The 19,189-nt window shown below is 45.1% G+C and overlaps 2 long non-coding RNA genes across 2 annotated transcripts in view; one reads left to right on the forward strand and one right to left on the reverse strand.

The window, feature by feature from the left end:
• LOC137306966 (uncharacterized) overlaps positions 1–19,189 on the reverse strand; it is a 58,622-nt gene that overhangs the window by 24,917 nt on the left and 14,516 nt on the right. The window contains exon 2 of the long non-coding RNA XR_010958980.1: positions 12,602–12,663. This is a non-coding gene — a long non-coding RNA (uncharacterized lncRNA). The remainder of the gene's footprint in view (positions 1–12,601; positions 12,664–19,189) is intronic.
• LOC137306957 (uncharacterized) overlaps positions 14,954–19,189 on the forward strand; it is a 37,374-nt gene continuing 33,138 nt past the window's right edge. The window contains exon 1 of the long non-coding RNA XR_010958976.1: positions 14,954–15,059. This is a non-coding gene — a long non-coding RNA (uncharacterized lncRNA). The remainder of the gene's footprint in view (positions 15,060–19,189) is intronic.

The raw sequence follows: 19,189 nt of genomic DNA on the forward strand, positions 1-19,189 counted from the left end.
TACTCTAATTCTGACTCCATCTGATTCCCCCAAAGTGGATACTCCTGGGTTGGTGCTCAATGCAGGTGAAATGAGTGATGCTGTGTGGTGAGAGATAGATGCCCTCACAGCCTCGGCCTTGCAATCTGCTCATCCTCAGCCATCTCTATGGAAACACAATAGAAAGATGCATTTACTGTTATCAGCCAGCCACTCTTTGTAACATATTTCACACTTTAACATGGTGTGCTATGATGTGTTGGCGCTCATTAACTTTCCAAAAGGCAGAATGCCAAAGTGTGTGGGAAATTGAAAGATGGGAGAAAGAGCAGCAATAATGGGTACTGGCATGAGGTTGCAGGTTGTCCACCTGCGTGTCTCTTTCCAAAGGGATCTATGGAGTGGCAGCCCACTCATTTTAAGGTTAGTTCCTCCAGCTGGTTAGGGGCTTGATGGTGAGTGCCTCGCAACCAGTTGTCAACCTCTCCCTTCTGTTCTTCTTTTTCTTGCAATTGTGAAGATATAGGTCAAGTACCTGACTTGTTCATGAGCCCTGCCATTACTATGCAATTGGCCACTGTGCCTCCCAGAACAAGAGTGCAAGAACGTGCAGTGGGTGCTGCTGGAGATTTCTTATGGCCCTGCCCACCATCACTGAAAGATATTCTAGTATTGTGGAGGGTGTGTCATGCATAAATAGGGGTTGCCTTGATCTCGTGTTAGGCAGTAAGATTCCCTATAAAAGTAAAAGCATCCCATGTGTGTATGTAGCTGGTGGAGGTGAACCTATGTGTTGCCGCCAAGCCAGACTAGTGAAAAGAATGGTCTTCAGTGCACACTTACCTTGACAAACTTCTTCAAGTGTTAAATTTCTTGCACATCTAAAATGTTGACCTCCTGACTGCAGAAATCCTGTTCACTTGTTTTTTTTTAAAAAATCATTCTAATGGATATGGGCATGGCTGGCAAGGCTGGCATTTAGTGCCCATCCCTAGTTGCCCTTGAAAAAGTAGTGGTGAGCCTTCTTGAACTGTTGTTCTGTCACCTCTTCCCAAGCAGCTACCTTTTGAGCAGGGTGGCCTTCCAGCCCAAAGATGGCAGCTCCCTCTTTGTCTCACCTCCCTGAGCATAATCCCAGGACCTCTGTCTGAAAAGGCAGTAGTTCTCCGCATCACTGGGGCCGTGTTGACTCCTCAGATATCTTCAGCAATGTTAACAAAAATCAAGGAGGAACAATCCCACTTTAACAACACAGGACGTGCAGGTGCTGCTTTAAAGTGTAATAGCTGTTGTATGCAGCTGCCCCAGCCAAAGTCCCAGCTCTGGACCCTTTCAGTGTTGGCACCACTTCATAACTATTTAAAATGAGGAGATCTCAGAAAATACCCTGGGGGAGTCCCATCCCCACACTCGCAGTGCAAGGTGTACCAGTGCATCTTTGGCTGTGCCACCATTGTGCTCACAAAAAGCTGCATTTATATGGCTACTTTCATGACCTCCCAAAGCACTTAATATCTAATGAGGTACTTTTGAAGTGTAATCATTGTTGTAAAGTAGCAAAATGCATCAGCCAATTTCCATGCAGCAAAGTCTCACAAATAGTAGTGAGATAAATGATTACAGTGACACTGGGAAAACTTACCTGCTCTTCTTCAAATGGTGACATGACATCTTTTTCATCTACCTGAGCACACAGATGAGGCTTCGGTTTAACCTTTCATCTGAAAGACAGCACCTTCAACAATGCAGCTCCCTCAGTACTGCACTAAAATGTCAGCCGAAATTATGTGCTCAGGTCTCTGGCGTAGGGCTTGAACCCATGGCTGTCTGACTCAGAGACAAGTGTGCTACCATTGAGCCAAGGCTGACATTAATAAAAGGGTACTCTATCATATCTGTCACCCCTCATAAGAATTAGAGTTGGTTCAAAGATCCTTTTTCCCCCATTGAGGTGGTGAATATGGCTGCAACAACATCACTTTGGCCAATAAACTGGAGACTTGAAATACCAGTCGAACATTTATTCCCAGGGCACTTGAATTTGCCTGAGTATAGAGTTACTGCTTTGAGCTTGGGATTATGCAGGGATACTTCAATCTCCTTCTAATTTGTTGTGTTTTTATTGTAAATATATTTTCTCTCCTTCCCCTGTTTCATGGGGTTCGATTTTTGGGTGAAGTAGCGGTGCATTGGAGATGGGGGGGCTCCGAAAATCCCGAGTGGGTTCGGAGCCTGGGTCCAACCCGCAGACTTCCAGGTTCCCCATTGACGCATCTGGGTGCGCGCGCCTCCCGAATGCGTAAGTCCCACCGGCAATTAAAGCCTGCGGGATGATACTTTGCATAGTTGTTGAGCTAGTTGAAGTACTTAATTGTCTCCACATTTTGGCAGGAGTGTGATATTGAAGCTTCCTCAGCGTGTTTCCCGTGCTGTGGGAAACACTCCCTGTTGCAACAGACGTGTTTCAGCCAGCAGTCAGTGGGAGATGCAAATGCTAAATTGACAGATGGAGAGAAAACGTCATTTATTGCAGCAGGGCACTCTGTCATTTCAGACAAAGTTTAGGCTGCAAGATCTTTGTGTTTTCACTCAAAATTCTTACTTTTCACCCAAAACTCTGCTGTGCAAACATATTTAACTACTTTGCGGACCCCCTCAAACTCATACCGTCAGGATGGGGGCGCCATGGCTGCATTCACCACTTCATCCGAGGACAGGCAACATCACCAGCCTCGCCAGGCACACCGTCCACCTCCGCCACGTGGAGCTCCACTACACAGTGCTGCGCCACAGGCACCTGCACAGGAGGGCAACAACAGAGAGAGCGACATCGCATGAGGCGCTACCATTGCCACAGGGTCTACAGACCGAGGCTCAGCTTCCTGGACCTCTCTGAGCAGCAGTGCAGAGGCTCAGAGTCAGTCGCCAGGTAGTCGCAGACATCTGCAGCCTCCTTCGTGCCGAGCTGCTCCCAAATGGGCCGAGCACCATCCGCTTACCTGTTGCTGTCAAAGTCACCACTGCCCTCAACTTCTTTGCCTCCGGAACATTCCAGGGTGCCACCGGGGACATCGCCGGGATCTATCAGTCGTCTGCACACAAGTGCATAAGGCAGGTCACTGACCGTTTGTTTCGCAGGGCCTCGCATTACGTCAACTTCCCCATGGACGACCTCGGCCAGATGGAGATGGCATTGGGATTCCCACAGGTGCAGGATGTAATCGATTGCACCCATATAGCAATACGAGTACCTCCACACGAGCCAGGACTGTTCGTCAACAGGAAGGGGAATCACTCCATCAACGCTCAGCTCGTTTGTGACCACCGCAAAAGATTCCTTCACGTGTGTGCCAGATTCCCTGGCATTTGCCACGATTCCTTCATCCTCCAGGAATCCAACATCCCGCCCCTCTTCCATGCACCGAAGACCGTTGAGGGCTGGCTCCTCGGGACAAGGGATGCCCCCTGCACACGTGACACATGACACTTCTGAGGAACCCTAACACCGAGCAACAGCGTCGATATAACGACAGCCACATCACCACCAGGTCTACAGTTGAGCATGCTATAGGGCCGCTCGAGATGCACTTCAGGTGCCTTGATCGTTCTGGGGGAGTGCTTCAATACGCACCAGACAGAGTGGGACGCATTATAGTCGTGTGCACAACAAGGCACAACAGGGAGGGGTGTCGCTTGAGGAGGCCCCATCCACATCTGCCACCCAAATTGAGGAGGAGGAGGCAGAGGAGGAGGAACAACCGATGGGCAGAGCAGCGGCTCACCTGGCTGCTCGTGAGGCCAGGGAGTCACTGATATGTGAACGGTTCGCCTAACATCAGAAAGTGTGAACAGTCCAGGCCTCAGACCACCTGGAAAGAGCAGCGCCCACAACAGTTCCCCCCACCCCCAACCCCTCCCTGCACAAAACAGTCCTGCAACTGCACATACACCCACTATAGGGTGACCCATTGGATGGCATCAAGTGTTGGCGTTCATGGTGAACCTCATAAAACGGCCTTATTACAGAAGCCAGTCAAGAATGGCCAAGACATGGCAGTAGTGGTGACAATAATAACATTTAATGTGAGTTTAACAAAAAGCAAATATAAATAAAAAATATGACCAACCGTCAAACACCCTTGTGCATACCCTTCGTGCTTACAAAACCTTCGCCTTTCACTTCCGACTACTTCTACGTAGTGCATCCCCTGTGGCTGCAGCTCATGCCCTGACCAATTAGATCCTTTCGGCCTACGCCCCCTGGGTTTTGGTGCCCGTGAGGGCCCCTCCAAAGACTGCTCCACCTGCACCTGTGCAGGGGCAGACTCGGCCACCTGGAGAGGAGGCAGCATTGCGGGTATTGGTTGAGAGTGGGGCAACAGGTGAGACGTGGGAGCGCTTTCAGTGGTGTCCCCACTTCCATGTCGCCTTTCGCCATCATCCCTCCCCTGGGCCAGGCCCACAACACTCCTACCACTCTGCTGGACAACAGTTTGGAGGACATGTGTGATGCCTTTTAAGGCCAGTGCTAGTATATCTGCCTGCCTGTTTAAGGTGGCAGAATGTAGTTCACCCTGAGTCCGAACAGCGGTTGTCAGGTCCTCAATGGACTCATTGGTGAGCTGTGCTTGAAGCTCAATGGAGGCTAGCCTTCTCTCCATCGCAGACATTCCCGCACTTACCCACAACACAATCTCAGAGATGCCCTCATGTTCCTGTGACAGTATCTCAGGGAGTTGTTCACATCCCTGTGACACTATCTCGGAGATTCCCTCCTGTACCTGTGCCATCATTCCACTCATGCAGGAGTTGGACTCCTCCATCCTCTGCGCTATTGTGGAGAGTGCGCGTGGCACCTGTTCCAGTACCTCGCAAATGTGCTGCTGCCGCTCAATCATTCTCCTTTTAAAGGATGGCCACCAAGGTTCAGCATCTGTGTCCAGCTGAGCAGAGCCGAGAGAGGAATGCCCCCACTGACACGGACTCTCCACAGCTGCCCCTGCCACCAGTGTCTGATCGTGCTCACATGTGTGGTAACTCACCATGTGCGAACCCAACTAACTGCGGACTAGGACCACCGAAGTGTATCTGCGCTGGTGGATGGCTCGCTCAGATGTGACGGTGCACCCTCAGAGGCCGGCAGGTCCTCTGAGGAATCACCCTCTGCCATCACAGCGGTCACTGAAGGCCCTGTGAGAGAACAGAAGGCAATATTAAGCATGATTACAGATGTGTATTGTTGCGATCAGCATACTGAGGTTCTGAAGATGGCAAGGCACGTTAACATCAATTGATATTGTGTGTACTGAATGTTAAAGTTCTGTCACCAGACGTTTGTCGGGTGCCAGTCTCGGCGTCCCCGACAGACAGGCACTCGAGGGTGCGGCTCAGCTCCAGCGCCTCCTGCTCCGCGTCTGTGAGGACGACGATTTGTTGCGGCCCCCCTCCGGTCCTCGCCCTCTCCTGTGCATTCTGGGCTCTCTTCTCCTATAAGGGGAAAAAGTACAGCCACGTGAGTGAGTGATGTTGACATGGCCAACCAATGAATGCATTGGTTTGGGTGGGGCTGACTGTGGAAGAGATGCATCAGAGGGTGAGTACGAGACAGAGCCATGACATTGTATGAGGATTGGGGTGAATGGTAGTGGTGGGGTGAGTAATGGGGAGGTGAGGAAGTGCAGGTAAGTTGAGGATGAGCCTTCAATGGGTGTGAGGAGTGATGTAATAGAGTAGTATTGGCAGTGCAGAATGAGTTGGGGGGGTGGGGGTGCTGATGTGGAAGACGGAATGTAGGAGAATTAGTAAGTGTACTCACTTTTGCTGACCTAGTTAGGTCATTGAAGCGCTTCCTGCACTGGACCCAGGTGCGGGAGATTTTGCTGCTGCTGATGACCTCCTCTGCCACCTCGAGTCAGGCCTTCTTGGTGGCAGAAGCAGGCCACTTCCTCCCATCCACCGGGTAGAAGACATCCCTCCTCCTCCTCACCCCATCCAGTAGCACCTGGAGTGAGGCATCGCTAAATCTTGGAGCAGCCTTTCCCCTGCGCTACTCCAATGTGCTGTGTGGGCCTTTGCTCTAGGAGCAGCCATTGGAGGTCTGTCCCTTTAAATAGAGCTCCTCCAGCTGACAGCCTGTGATGCGGGTGTGCAGTCCGCCCACTGCGCAGCTTTCCAACAGCAAATCCGGAAGCCACGTTAAGTGGCTCCAATTTACCCGCGATCGCGTGGAGAACGGACAGATTTTATTGGGCGGATTACCCACACGCCCAGTAACCCCCCCCCCCCCCACCGCTGCCATCCCACCTCCTGCTAATATCGGGGCCATTACGTCCCTGAACCACACAAGATTCCAACTGAGAGGTTGAGCAAGATCCTATTCCTAGACCACTGTCGGTGTTTTTGAAGTGGTATGGGGAGATTCTCGAACAAGGACTAGAGAGACCCTCTGATTCTCCATCTTTCTTCTTCACTCAACACCCTGTCACAGTGGCACAACCAAGAAGTCTTTGGGTGGAGAAAGCTGGGACACTGCTGCCCATCTCCTCAGACTATAGCCAACAGCAGACGGGCAAATGGTAAGAAGACCATTGTCCGAGTAATTGGAGCCTGTGAATTGTATTCAGTGGTGATGGCTTCACAGTGGCCTGTCACCATATGCATTCAGTGTTGTGTCAGCTCTACCATTAACTGCGTTTTCCTACATTACAACAGTGACTACGCTTGAAATATACTTCATTGGCTATAAAGCGCTTTGGTATGTCCTGAGGTCATAAGAGCCACTAGATAAATCCAAGTTCTTCCTTTCTTCTTCATTTCTTCTTCCATCTTCCTTTCTTTTTCCTTTGTTCTTCCTTCCTTCCTTCTTTTCTGTCAGAAGCATGGACCTCATTTTATTTAACCACCTTGGGCAAATTATCACCTTTTAGTGCTGCATGTGTGGACCTTCAGTGTAGTTTTAGTGGGTGTAAATTTGTAGGGACTTTCAATCGGGCACAAGCCCGCATTCCCAATGTGCATTCCCAGTGTGCATAGCTTTACACCAGCAGCGTTAAAGAAGGAAATGTAGCCCATCTTGTGTACTATAAAATTAACGGCCAGACAGCAATAAAGCTGCAACATTATCAAGTTTTGCCTTTATGATTTATGATACCATCTGAACACTCCATTTAAATTACAATGTTATTACTCACTCCCAGACATCTGTAATTATTTATATAAGCCGCCAGAAAACATAGAGTGAGTGATGAAGCACAAGAATAGCTCAGAGTTTGATTAATGCAAGTAATGCGCTGTTAGACAATGAGCATATCAGAACAGGTTGTTAAGTTTGGTTTGTCCCATTATCCTCTTGACAAGGCTCCTACTTTCTACCATTCCTTAAATTATTAATGTCACAACAAGACCTGGTGAGAGGCGTGGTTCAAAAATGGGGTTAAATCCACTTCCAAAACATATTTGAAGACTTTGACAGGGCAGATTTTCCAGTCCCAGCAAAGTCCAGTCCAGAATGACTGGGAATGAGCACCCAACTGGCCAGGATCATGAGCCTAGATTTTCCAGACCCTGGCACGGTCAGTACACTTCCCATCAAGCGAGCATGATTCATGCACCACCCTATTTCCACTTGGGACCTTGTCAGGATAAGGAGGGAAAGTTGGCAAAGTCAGATATCAGATTTTCAGGAGCACCAGGAGGAGCTAGGCAGTATGCAAACAACAAAGAATATTGTTAGAAAGAAGTTTGATGCTCTTAAAATAAACAAAGCTACTGTCCCCTGTACCTTGCAATTTAGATATTTTGAGAGAAGAAAGGAAATGCCTGGTCTGTGTCCACCCGGTTTTCTAATACAACCACTTTGAAAATTCCTCCGGATGGAAAGTTAAAAATCAAATTGGCAGCCAGTTCCATTCAAATTGACTAAAAAAGCCACTTGAGTTATGCAATTTTGTTCTCCGCATATTGTAAATTGCATTCAAACAGAACACAAACTCCCTCCGCTATGACAGATAAAGGATAAGTGGCTACTGTACAGGACTAGTGAGTGGCATTAGCATTTGATAACAAATGAAGTTAATGAAAAGTATCTTAATGTGCCACTGAGAACTGCCACGAGCATGGCTATGATCTTCAGCGATGTTAAAAACTTCAATCAACAAAAAGATCTACAATGTCAGACTCTCGTGATTTGCCCAAGGAAAAAGAAAACCTTAACACAGACTGAAAAAATGGTGTCGATAAGAATTTTTCATCTGGCCATAGCACCTAATATTAGGCTCAAAGAACAGTCAGAAATTAGACATGGTCACTTCAATGATACTTTCAGAACAAACCACAATGTTGTAGAGTCAGGTTTCAGCCAATAAGAAGTCAATATTTGATAGTGTAGGCCCAGCTCCTGAATACTGAATATTATTTTTTTAACAATAAAGCTAAAATATTAAAAGTAGAGGTAATGGTAGAAGCAAAACTAGTAGGTGGAGAATGAAGTGAATATAAAACATTCATTCATCCATTTTTCACAATTTTTCTCCCGACTTCCTGTCCTGAATGTATGATTTCCACAAGGCCACAGTTCCCATCTGGTAACTCATACAAGTGGCCATTCTCCTTTCATGAGCTTATGTAGTGAGTATCAGAAGATTAATTGACATGAGGGTGGAGGGCATCTCCAAAGCTCATGCTATCCTTGCCTGAGTACTTTTCAGCAGGATCACTGAATACCAATCAGGAGGGAGGTTAATTGTAGTGACCCTACTGCTATACAAATAACTCAGCACAGACTGGAAATCAAATGCACAGCTTTCTGAACTGTATGGTCTAGTATTATACTGGCAGAAAGTGACCTTACCTGTTAGGAATGTAAATCTGTTTCAATATATAGACAAAGGCTGTAGTCCTGTGCCTGTACCAATAATGAGTTCAAACACGTAGTCAAACGCTTGAAAGTTTACTAAAGGTTTAATGAACCAACATACTCACGGCCAACACTGAGATCACATAAGATGCGGCCGCGGAAGATACACACATTACAGCCAGTTGAGTTCAACCCTCCAGATGCATCCCTTCTTCAGCTCCCAACCTATGGCTACAATCTTACTCCATTTATACTGTTGCTAGCTGCACTACTCCATAGGCATCTGCATTCTATAATCTTTTACAGACTTTCGGTACCAGTCCCTATCAAGATATTCCTAGGCCTGCTAAATATTATGATCCCAAAGGTGCACAGAAATGTTTGGGTTAGCAAGGCATGAAAAGCTAACTGAGTCTCCAGCTGTGGTGATAACGCGAATCTAAATGTAAACAATGCAGAAGCAGGCTGCACACGTCCTCTGTACAGACACATTTTCAGCCTTTTTGCAGTCTTTCAACTCTAACTATAAGTTTTTTTAACTACAGAATTAAAATGGAATATAATATAAGAATATAAATGGATTCCCTTACTATTTCTCAATCTTAATTTCTTACATCACCCACTAGACCATTGGGGAGCCCTGAAGTAATGGGGGGGGGTGAATTTCCACAGAGGACCCCCCCACTTGTTTTCTGTAACTTCGGTGGAAGAGCCACAGAAATCCTTGAAAACAGTGTAAACAGCAGAACAAGACCCATTGGAAATTCATCCCACACAATATTTAGATGTGTTAAGCATTAACTTTAATAGAGCAATATTAGTATTACAATAATAAAGCTACTCCTGATATTTCAGTGGCATTATTAATGAAGTATTAGAAATATTTTTCAGCATCACAATGCATGAACTGAAACATCAAAATAGAACTGGCCAGCCAGTCAGCACAAAATTCCCTGGAGCCAGCAGCAATCTAAGAGTTCAATTATTTTATGAAGCCATATTCTGTCACTTCATATAGTGCCAGCTTTTATTATTAAAATTTGAACTATAATATTGCCTGCTTGCAAAAATTCCACATGGTATAAATGTGTATTATTGGCCAATATTTATCCCTAAAACAGATTATCTGGACATTACCTCATTGCTGTTTGTGGGAGCTTGTTATGTGCAAATTGGCTGCCGCATTTCCTACATTACGACTGTGATCACACGTCAAAAGTACTTCATTAGTTGTAAAGCACTTTGGGATATCCTGTGGTTATGAAAGGCGCTATATAAATGCTGTCTTTTTTCTTTTGCTACAATGAAAAAGCTCATGGAACGGCTGGAAGTTGCCAATGGTGATCATAAGGAGATGGACTCAACATGTTGCATCGCCTGATCATGCTGCAACTCCACAGAAAATCTGCGTTGAAAATATGCAGTTGCTGAGGGAAACGCTGAGGAAACAGCAATTCTCCTGGACCCATAGGTGACACATGTGGATGTAAATATATCACATGGAGTATTCTCACTGGGTATCCTTCCTGGGTCAGCCATGTTTATTACATAAGGGCAAGAGACAAATTTCAAGCTAAGAATCATTGATTGTTGGTAGGTTCACAAGTGTTCAGCTGTGAGTTTTAGATCAAAAGTATCTTTTTTTTTCAACTGGATATCAGTGGAAGTTCTGACAGGACAGTAGCTCGATTATGCATGCACTATATGATGTAATTGCAACTTCATGCGTAACAGAGGATTCTCCAGGTAGAAGCTAATCCTTCACAATGGTACTCCTAAGCTGTCAGCTTGCTGCTGCCATTCTCTGTTAAACCATACAGTGTTTTGACATGGCTGTCGAGTTCAATTATTGTTAAGTACCCTGATCCATGCATAAGAGGTAAACTACCTAAAACTGGACTAATCTCCATTTCTGGTATGTGTCAGCTCAGGCAGCATTTTCATCTAAAATATAAATAACATTAACAAAATGACATTATTTGGTTCAAAGCTGCAAGAATCTTTCTTCAGTGATAAGTTCCCTGTGAAATTCATAAGGTCTGTACAGCATATCTCGGGCAAAAAAATCTATTTATATCATTAAAAGTTTTGCATCAAGCACCTGCCTGTCACACCTCAAAGTGTCACTGCTAAAGGTGAGCAAGATACGTGCACCTGATCAGCTGAAATATCATAGAACCATAGAATAATACAGCACAGGAGGAAGCCATTCGACCCTTTGTGCCTGTGCTGGCTCTTTGAAACACCTATCCAATTAGTCCCACTCCCCTGCACTTTCCCCATAGCCATGCAAATTTTGCTACTTCAAGTATTTATCTAATTCCCTTTTGAAAGTTACTATTGAATCTGTTTCCACCACCCTTTCAGGCAGTGCATTCCAGATCATTACAACTTGCTGCGTAAAATTTTTTTTCCTCATGTCACCTTTGGTTCTTTTGCCAATTAGTTTAAATCTCCGTCCTCTGGTTACCGACCCTCTTGCCACCGAAAATAGTTTCTATTTATTTACTCTATCAAAACTCTTCATGATTGTGAACACCTCTATCAAATCTCCTCTGAACCTTCTCTGCTGTAAGAAGAACAACCACAGATTTTCCAGTCTCTCCACATAACTGAAGTCCCTCATCCCTGCCACCATTTTAGTAAATCTCATCTGCACCTTCTCTAAGGCCTTCACATCCTTCTTAAAGTGTGGTGCCCAGAATTTAAAACAATACTTCAGCTGACGCCTAACCAGAGTTTTATAAAGGTTCAGCATAACTTCCTTGCTTTTGTGCTCTATGCCTCTATTAATAGAGCCAAGGATCTCATATGCTTTTTTGACAGCCTTCTCAACTTGTCCAGCCACCTTCAAAGATTTGTGTACGTACACTCCCAGGAGTATCTGTTCCTGCACCCTCTTTAGAATTGTATCATTTAATTTTACATTGCCTCTCCTCATTCTTCCTACCAAAATGTATCACTTCACACTTCTCTGCATTAAATTTCATCTGACATGAGTCTGCCCATTTCACCAGTCTGCCTATGTTCTCCTGAAGTCTGTTACTATCCCTTTAATCCCATGGACTTTTATTTTGCTTGCAAGTTTATTATTTGGCACTTTATCAAATGCCTTTTGAATGTCCATATACCCAACATCAACCGCACTACCCTCATCAACCCTCTCCGTTACTTCATCAAAGAACTCAATCAAGTTAGTCAATCATGATTTTGCTTTAACAAATCCTTGCTAACTTTCATTTATTAGCCTATAATTTTCCAAGTGCCAATTAATTTTGTCCCGATTATTGTCTCTAAAAGTGACTTTTCTACTTTGAGTACTGCTAACCTTTTAAGTACCTCCTCTTTATCTATTTTTATCCTATCCAATATCACTATTACTTCTTCCTTTACTGGTACACTAATGAAGACATGCAAATTATTCATTTAGTACCTCAGCCATGCCCTCTGCCTCCATAAGAAGATCTCCTTTTTGGTCCCTAATCGGCCCCTCGTTTCCTTCACCACCCTTTTACTATTTCTATGTTTATAAAAGACTTTTGGGTTCCCTTTTATGTTAGCCGCTAATCTATTCTCATACTTTTTTTTTGCCCCTCTTATTCCCTTTTTTAGATCACCTCTGTACTTTCTGTATTCAGCTTGGTTCCCTACTGAATTATGAACCTTACATTTGTCATAACGCTCCTTGTGACAAGAAATGTAGTATTTTTATTGGTCTAATTTTGGCTTGGTGGCTCTCCCTTTAAAAACAGTCACAATACAAGGTACCTGTATTTCCTCCATGTTGTCCCAATCTTCTGTTGTAACTTCACAGGAGATCGGTGGAACCCCTGGAGAAATAGTGTAACACGGTGAAAAAAAGTACAAGTGAACTGTTTAGTGTAAGAATATTATGGGGGTAATTTTTTGGATGTCAAGAGGAAGAGAGAGATTCCAAATGTTTTTCCCCTCAGTTGATGCTGAGTTATTTCCCACAGCCATCAGCAGTCCTCCAGTACTTTGCTCTCATGTTTGTTCCTCATGTGTGAGCTTAGATTTGAGTATATGACTGCTATTCTACTTCTAGTCTCAACTGTTCTAACACTCAACTTGCTGGCATTCCATAATCCACCCTCAAGCTCCAGCTTGTCAAAACAATGCTGCATGTATCCTGACCCATGCTAAGTCCTTTTCACCCATGACAGACCTACACCCGACTCCCCATCCCCCAAAACATTACACTTAAAATCCTCTTCTTTGACTATAAATACCTGCACAGCCTCGCCCCCACCCTCTGACTCTGGTCTTCTGTCCATCCCGATCTCCCTTTGACCCACCATTGGGTGACAGAGCTTTCAGTTGCCTCAGCGCTACTCTCTGGAACTACTTCCTTAAACCTCTCTACCTCTCTCCCCCTCTCTCTACCTTCTCAACCACAGTCTCTTTGACCAAGCATTCAGTCATCCCTCCTGACCTCTCACTTCCTGGCTTGACATTCATTTCCTTATATCCTGATGCCCTAAACCTCCCACCTTCCGCTCCTCTCTTACGACCCACCTTAAAACCTATCTCTTTGACCAAGCTTTTAGTCATCCCTCCTAATAGCTCCTTCCTTAGTTCAGTGTCAATTTTTATCTGATTACGCTTCCATGAAGGACCTTGAGATGTTTTTCTATGGGGATCAATCCTTGGCCCTCTATTATTTCTCATCTACGTGCTCCCCCTCGGCGACATCATCCGAAAGTACAACATCGGGTTCCACATGTACGTTGACACGTACTCAGCTCTACCTCACCACCATCTCTCTCCACCTCTCCACTGCCTCTGATTTGTCATGCTGGATGAGCAGAAATTTCCTTCAACTAAATATTGGGAAAACTAAAGCCATTGTCTTCGGTCCCCGTCACAAACTCCTTTCCCCAGCTTTCGACTTCATCTCTCTCCCTTACCACTGTCTGAGGCTGAATCAGACCGTTCGCAACCTTGGCGTCCTATTTGACCCTGAGATGAGCTTCCAACCCCATATTCAGTCCATCACCAAGTAACATTGCCCATCTCCGTCCTTGCCTCAGCTCATCTGCTATTGAAATCCTCGTCCAGGCCTTGTTACCTCTAGACTTGACTATTCCAATGCTCTCCTGGCTGGCCTCCCATCTTCCACCCTCCGTAAACTTGAGCTTATCCAAACCTCTGCTGCCCATATTCTAACTCGCACCAAGTCCCACTCACCCATCACCCCCGTGCTCACTGACCTACATTGACTCCTGGTCTGGCAACACCTCAATTTTAGAATTCTCATCCTTGTTCTCAAATCCCTCCATGACCTCGCCCCTCCCTATCACTGTAACCTCTTCCAGCCCTACAACTCTCTCAGATCTCTGCGCTCCTCCAATTCTGGCCTCTTGCTCCACCATTGGCAGCTGTGCCTTCAGCTGCTTAGGCCCTAAGCTCTGGAATTTCCTCCCTAAACCTCTCTGCCTCTCTACCTCTCTCTCCTCCTTTAAGATGCTACTTAAAACCTACCTCTTTAACAATGCTTTTGGTCACCTGTCCTAATATCTCCTTATGTGGCTCAGTGTCAGCTTTTGTTTGATAATCGCTCTTGTGAAGCGCCTTGGGACGTTTTTACGATGCTAAAGGTGCCATACTGTTGTTATCTAATTGTGATGCACCTTGGGAGGTTTCTATATATTAATGGAACTATATAAATGCAAATCGTCGCTGTAGTGGACATCACAGCCTTTCCTTGTCCGACATTTGTACGTGCACTCTATTGAGCATCAGGTAGTGATCAGGAACAGAAACCTTGGCTGAACCTTTGCATTTTAAACACTTTTGGAGGGGAAAAAAATCCACCCAGGGCCAATTTTCTGAAACGGCACTCCCAGCGGTCAGCCTCGCCCGCCGGGACTACCTATCAGGAATTTGAATACATTCTCCACACAATTTTCTGTCCACTCATGGGAGATGAGTATGCTTCTGAATTGCCAAAATGCACTCCTCCCAAGACTCCTCACCAGGCGTACAATTTTGTAAAATCAGCCTTGAAGTCCCTATGATAATGACATTGGGGTCATTTTTGACTTGTGGGCGACTGACCGGCGTAATGAGATGGTTGGCCGCCCATTCTGGTGACGAAGAGGCCCTCGTGATTTTGAGGATCCGCAGGCAAGCAGCAGGGCACCAAACTGGCGTCCTGGTGCAGCTCGCCAGATTGAGGCCTCAAGATTGGGCCAGTGCAGCCGCGGTAAGTTGCGGGGGCTGGGTCGTGACCGCGGAAGGTGGGAGTCCCAGGGTGGCAGCGGCCCAAATTATTTCGACACTGACTTTTGGCGAATCTGTTTGTTTACATCGTCCGTGGAACTAGGGAGGCTCTGGCCAGTTCCGACCTAAAATGGCAATCGGGGTTCTATTTACATCCTAGGACCCTGATTTCTATATTAAAAGGGGTCTATCGGCTGAAGCAGGCAGGCGCTTTGGGCTCCCGACGATAAATCCCTTTCAAATGGAGCCAGCCACGTCGCTGGTGTTAATGGGGCGGTTAGGCTACCAAGCCTATTTTGAGGCCATTCCCACCCCATTAATACCAGGCGAAGGCTCTTAAAATCAACCCCATCGAGTATTATAAACCTGTTACTTGTGCACCTCATTAGGATAATGTTTAACATTCACGGAGAGTTAAGCATAAATAAGAGCCAAAAATGCAATACGTTTACAGGGTGCAGTAGGAGTTATATATCTTAACAAAGAGGTTATACCATTAACCTCAGTTTCCATGGAGACTAGACACAAAACACACAACCATAGTAACGCAATTAAATCAAGTCAGTTTGGTTATGCTAATAGGTGCTGAGATTCACCCTCGAGAGTCAGATCGTTCTTGTTATTTACCCTAGCTCAAAGCAAAACCTATTTCTGTATGAGGCTTGTGTTTATCGTTTTATGATGAATTATATCCTTTCAACCATTAATACAAACATGTTAGAGGTAAACTTACTCTGTAACACAAATTCACCAGTGTCCATTAAAGATTTCAGTTTTATGATCTTATTTTAGCATCATTGTGTTTACAGGAGCAAATGTATCACAGGAATTGAATTCAGGTCAGCACATGACTGATTTGCAAAGTAAGGTGGAAATAAAATTCGACTACCTTCTCCACTTGTAGTGTTTCAAACTGCGCGGTGCTGCAGCAACAAACAGGATTTGCATGGTTGTGCTGTGCCACGTTTAACGGTTGTATGTTATACTCGCACATGCCTGGCTCACCATTGCATTGGCCACTCAAAGAAATTAGTTCCTTTGATACATTCTGCGGCTGAATAGTTACAGTCTGAACAAATTCAGACTGGTTTGTGATGAAACTTGTCCTACATTAAAAGGGGAAACATTTCTGTATTATATTTTAATGTATTTTGATGAACGTGAATTTAAAATTGGCTTTCGATAAATTTGGCCTGAAATTTACTCAGAGCTGCTCACACTGTGCCACTGTAACTTCGACGGAAAATGCAGCTGAAACCTTGATTATGCAAGGAAACAGATTTTCTGCCTCACTTCTGGCAAAGTTACAGGGGCAGAGCCTACAGCCTAGAAATTGGTTTAGGCCCGTTTTGGGGGCCTTTCCGGCACAGACACAATGGGCCAAATGGTCTCTTTCTATGCCGTAAATTTCTATGATTCTATGAGTGGCCAACATGGTCAGAGTGCGCGCCAGAGGCCCAAGGCTTCTCTGAAATTGGGCATCATCCTAATATTTCCGACCATGGCCCTCAAGTAGGTTCTGGGTTGGGGGAAGGCGAACAGGAGAGGGGTGAGCGCGGGCCAGCAGCACCCCGCAGTAGTGCTGTGGAGCAGGGAGGAGCACTCCTGCTCCTCTTGGCTCTACATTAAGTTTTTTTTTAATACTTAAATGTTTGGTGGTGGCCTTCAGTGGTCCCCATAAGGACCGCTAGTTAGGCCACAGAAGGAACCAAAAAACTGAGCGGTGTAGGCCAGCTCCGGACCAATTTCTTAGATGGGCTCTTAAACAAGCATTAGGCCACTCATTGGCATATGCATAGGGATTGACGCCTGTTTCAGGCAGCCAACAGGGACAACTGAATTTTGCCTAGCCAATATGGCATTGGGTGTATTTCAAGCGCCCCTCGGATGCATTTTGTGTCAGTAAAATGGGTGCAACAAGATCCAATATTTACCCCTATGTCTTTAAAGAGTTCCAATTCTCCATTGAGGCCCATATATGAAACTGTGCGAACTCATCTACAGTTTCAATAAGAGTTGGCATACTTCCTTCGTTGTGCCACTATCCGTGGTTAGAAACTAATTAAGTTGTTTGTTTGGTGGCTAAGCAATTGTTTCCTTGAAATGTTAATATGTCGAAGTTTGTAGACTGGGGAAAGTTGATCATTCATTAGGTAGAATTTTCCTAAGGTTTTCAATTGGTTAGCATGGTAATGGGGTGGTGGGTAGATGTGAGTAGATGGGTCGGCAGCCGGTTACACAAGCTAGCTACTCATTTTTGTACCTGATTTATTTTCTGTTGTCATTTTTGCTGGGATTCAGAAGCACCGGCCCAAATTTGAGCTAGTGCATTTAAATGAAGCAATAATGCCCCAGTGATATTAAGCATCCCAAGGTCAATCACTATCACCTCGGTAATGCTGAACGCTATTCTTGGCAGTATTCAACAGATGTCCAACATGACTAGACAATGGGAAGTGCAGAGGAAACTTTAAATGTCCACAACAGGCCCCATAATGGAGTGAATGATTTTGCGTTCAGCATTCCTTTATTACTGGAATTTAGCAACATCAATAGACCCAGTTGACAATGCTGCCTGGCACTTTAAGCTGCTGTAGATGTACAATTCTTGCAGCAACCGCCAATATCTATTCCCCCTCCTCGCCAGTGGAAAGCTCCCAAGTACAGGCGGGAATACCACCAAATTTTTTTTAATAAGGCTGTAGGATTTTCTTATTGACCCGAAAGGTTAAAAATCAAACGAGTCTTTAATATGGTTTTCTGATTTTATTGACATTAAGACAGGACAGTTTTTCCAGATAACAATGTCATACAACCTTATCCTGGGAGCACAACTCAGAAGCAAGGGTGATCAAGCTCTTGTTCAGGGAGAGTTGAGGGGGTTAATTGTTCATTAATGTCTTCCTCGAATGCTACTTGTGGTCTCCTGAAAATCACTGCAAACCTGCATGTTTTATATCTTTCCTTTCTAAGTCTGTTGCTTGGCAGCACAGACTTGTTTTTCTTTCTTTTCTCATCATAGAATCATAAAAATTTACAGCACAGAAGGAGGCCATTCAGCCCGATGTACCTGTGCCAGCTCGATGGAAGAGCTCTTCACCTATTCCCATTCCTCTGCTCTTACCTCGTAGCCTTTAAAATGCTTCTTTGTCAAATATTTATGCCCTTCCCTTTTAAAAGCTATTCTGGATTCAGCAGAGCAGCTGTTTTATCTGTTCTCTTGTTACGAATAAGTGTCCTTGTATGGCAGAACAAGTTTCTCAAGGCATCTTTGAGCTGTGAACAGGCCCATCATTCTTTTTGATCTTGGTGAAGTTAAAGAGGCCTTTGCTCAATTGGTGTTTTGATACAATGATCCGATGGGGGGATGAGGGGATGGAAATGTCTAGTCATGGTGCTCCAGCCATCATAAGGTGCGGGGCGGACTTGGTGGACCAGCTGGTCTTTTCCTGCTCGTCAATTTCGTATGTTGGCATGTACCTCGGTAGGCTATTAATCTCAAAATAGTCTACTTGTAATTTTGTTTCGATTGTATTGGCTGCACGAGTTATCCTTCCTGTACTGTTCATACTTTTAACCCATTATGCTCTTTTACCAAATATTCACCCCACTAACCCAGAGTTTCAAGTCATTCCTTTATCCATCTCACGGTTCCCGGACGAGTGTCACCATGACAGTTCCTGCTCCATAGGCCTTACTTAGTCCTCCTTAAGACCAAGCACCAAAAAGCCCATATCGAAAAGCTCAAAATCCTTCACGGCTAACTCTGGAAAATTTGCCAAGATCAGCACCAGGTCAGTCAGGTAGTCATGACTTGCCCTGCCACACTTCCAGCAGCTTTGCCATTAGAGAAGAGCGTTTTACATATTTTCTCTGGTGGCTGACCCATCGGCGTATACTTGAGAGGAAGCTAGTTAGTGCCTTAACTTTTATGCCTATGACAGGAACAGCTTTGTTGACATCTAGGCCCTACCATAGCTGCTCAACTTTAGTTCAGCTGTCAGCTCAGTTTTGGTTTTTGGAATTGACATTGAATTCCATGAAGTGGGCAAAAACGTCTCCTCGATCATGTATAAATATTACATTAACAAGTCGACAGAAAGCTGTTTCTTT

This window comes from Heptranchias perlo, chromosome 3 (assembly GCF_035084215.1).
Source record: "Heptranchias perlo isolate sHepPer1 chromosome 3, sHepPer1.hap1, whole genome shotgun sequence".
Taxonomy (NCBI): Eukaryota; Metazoa; Chordata; class Chondrichthyes; order Hexanchiformes; family Hexanchidae; genus Heptranchias; species Heptranchias perlo.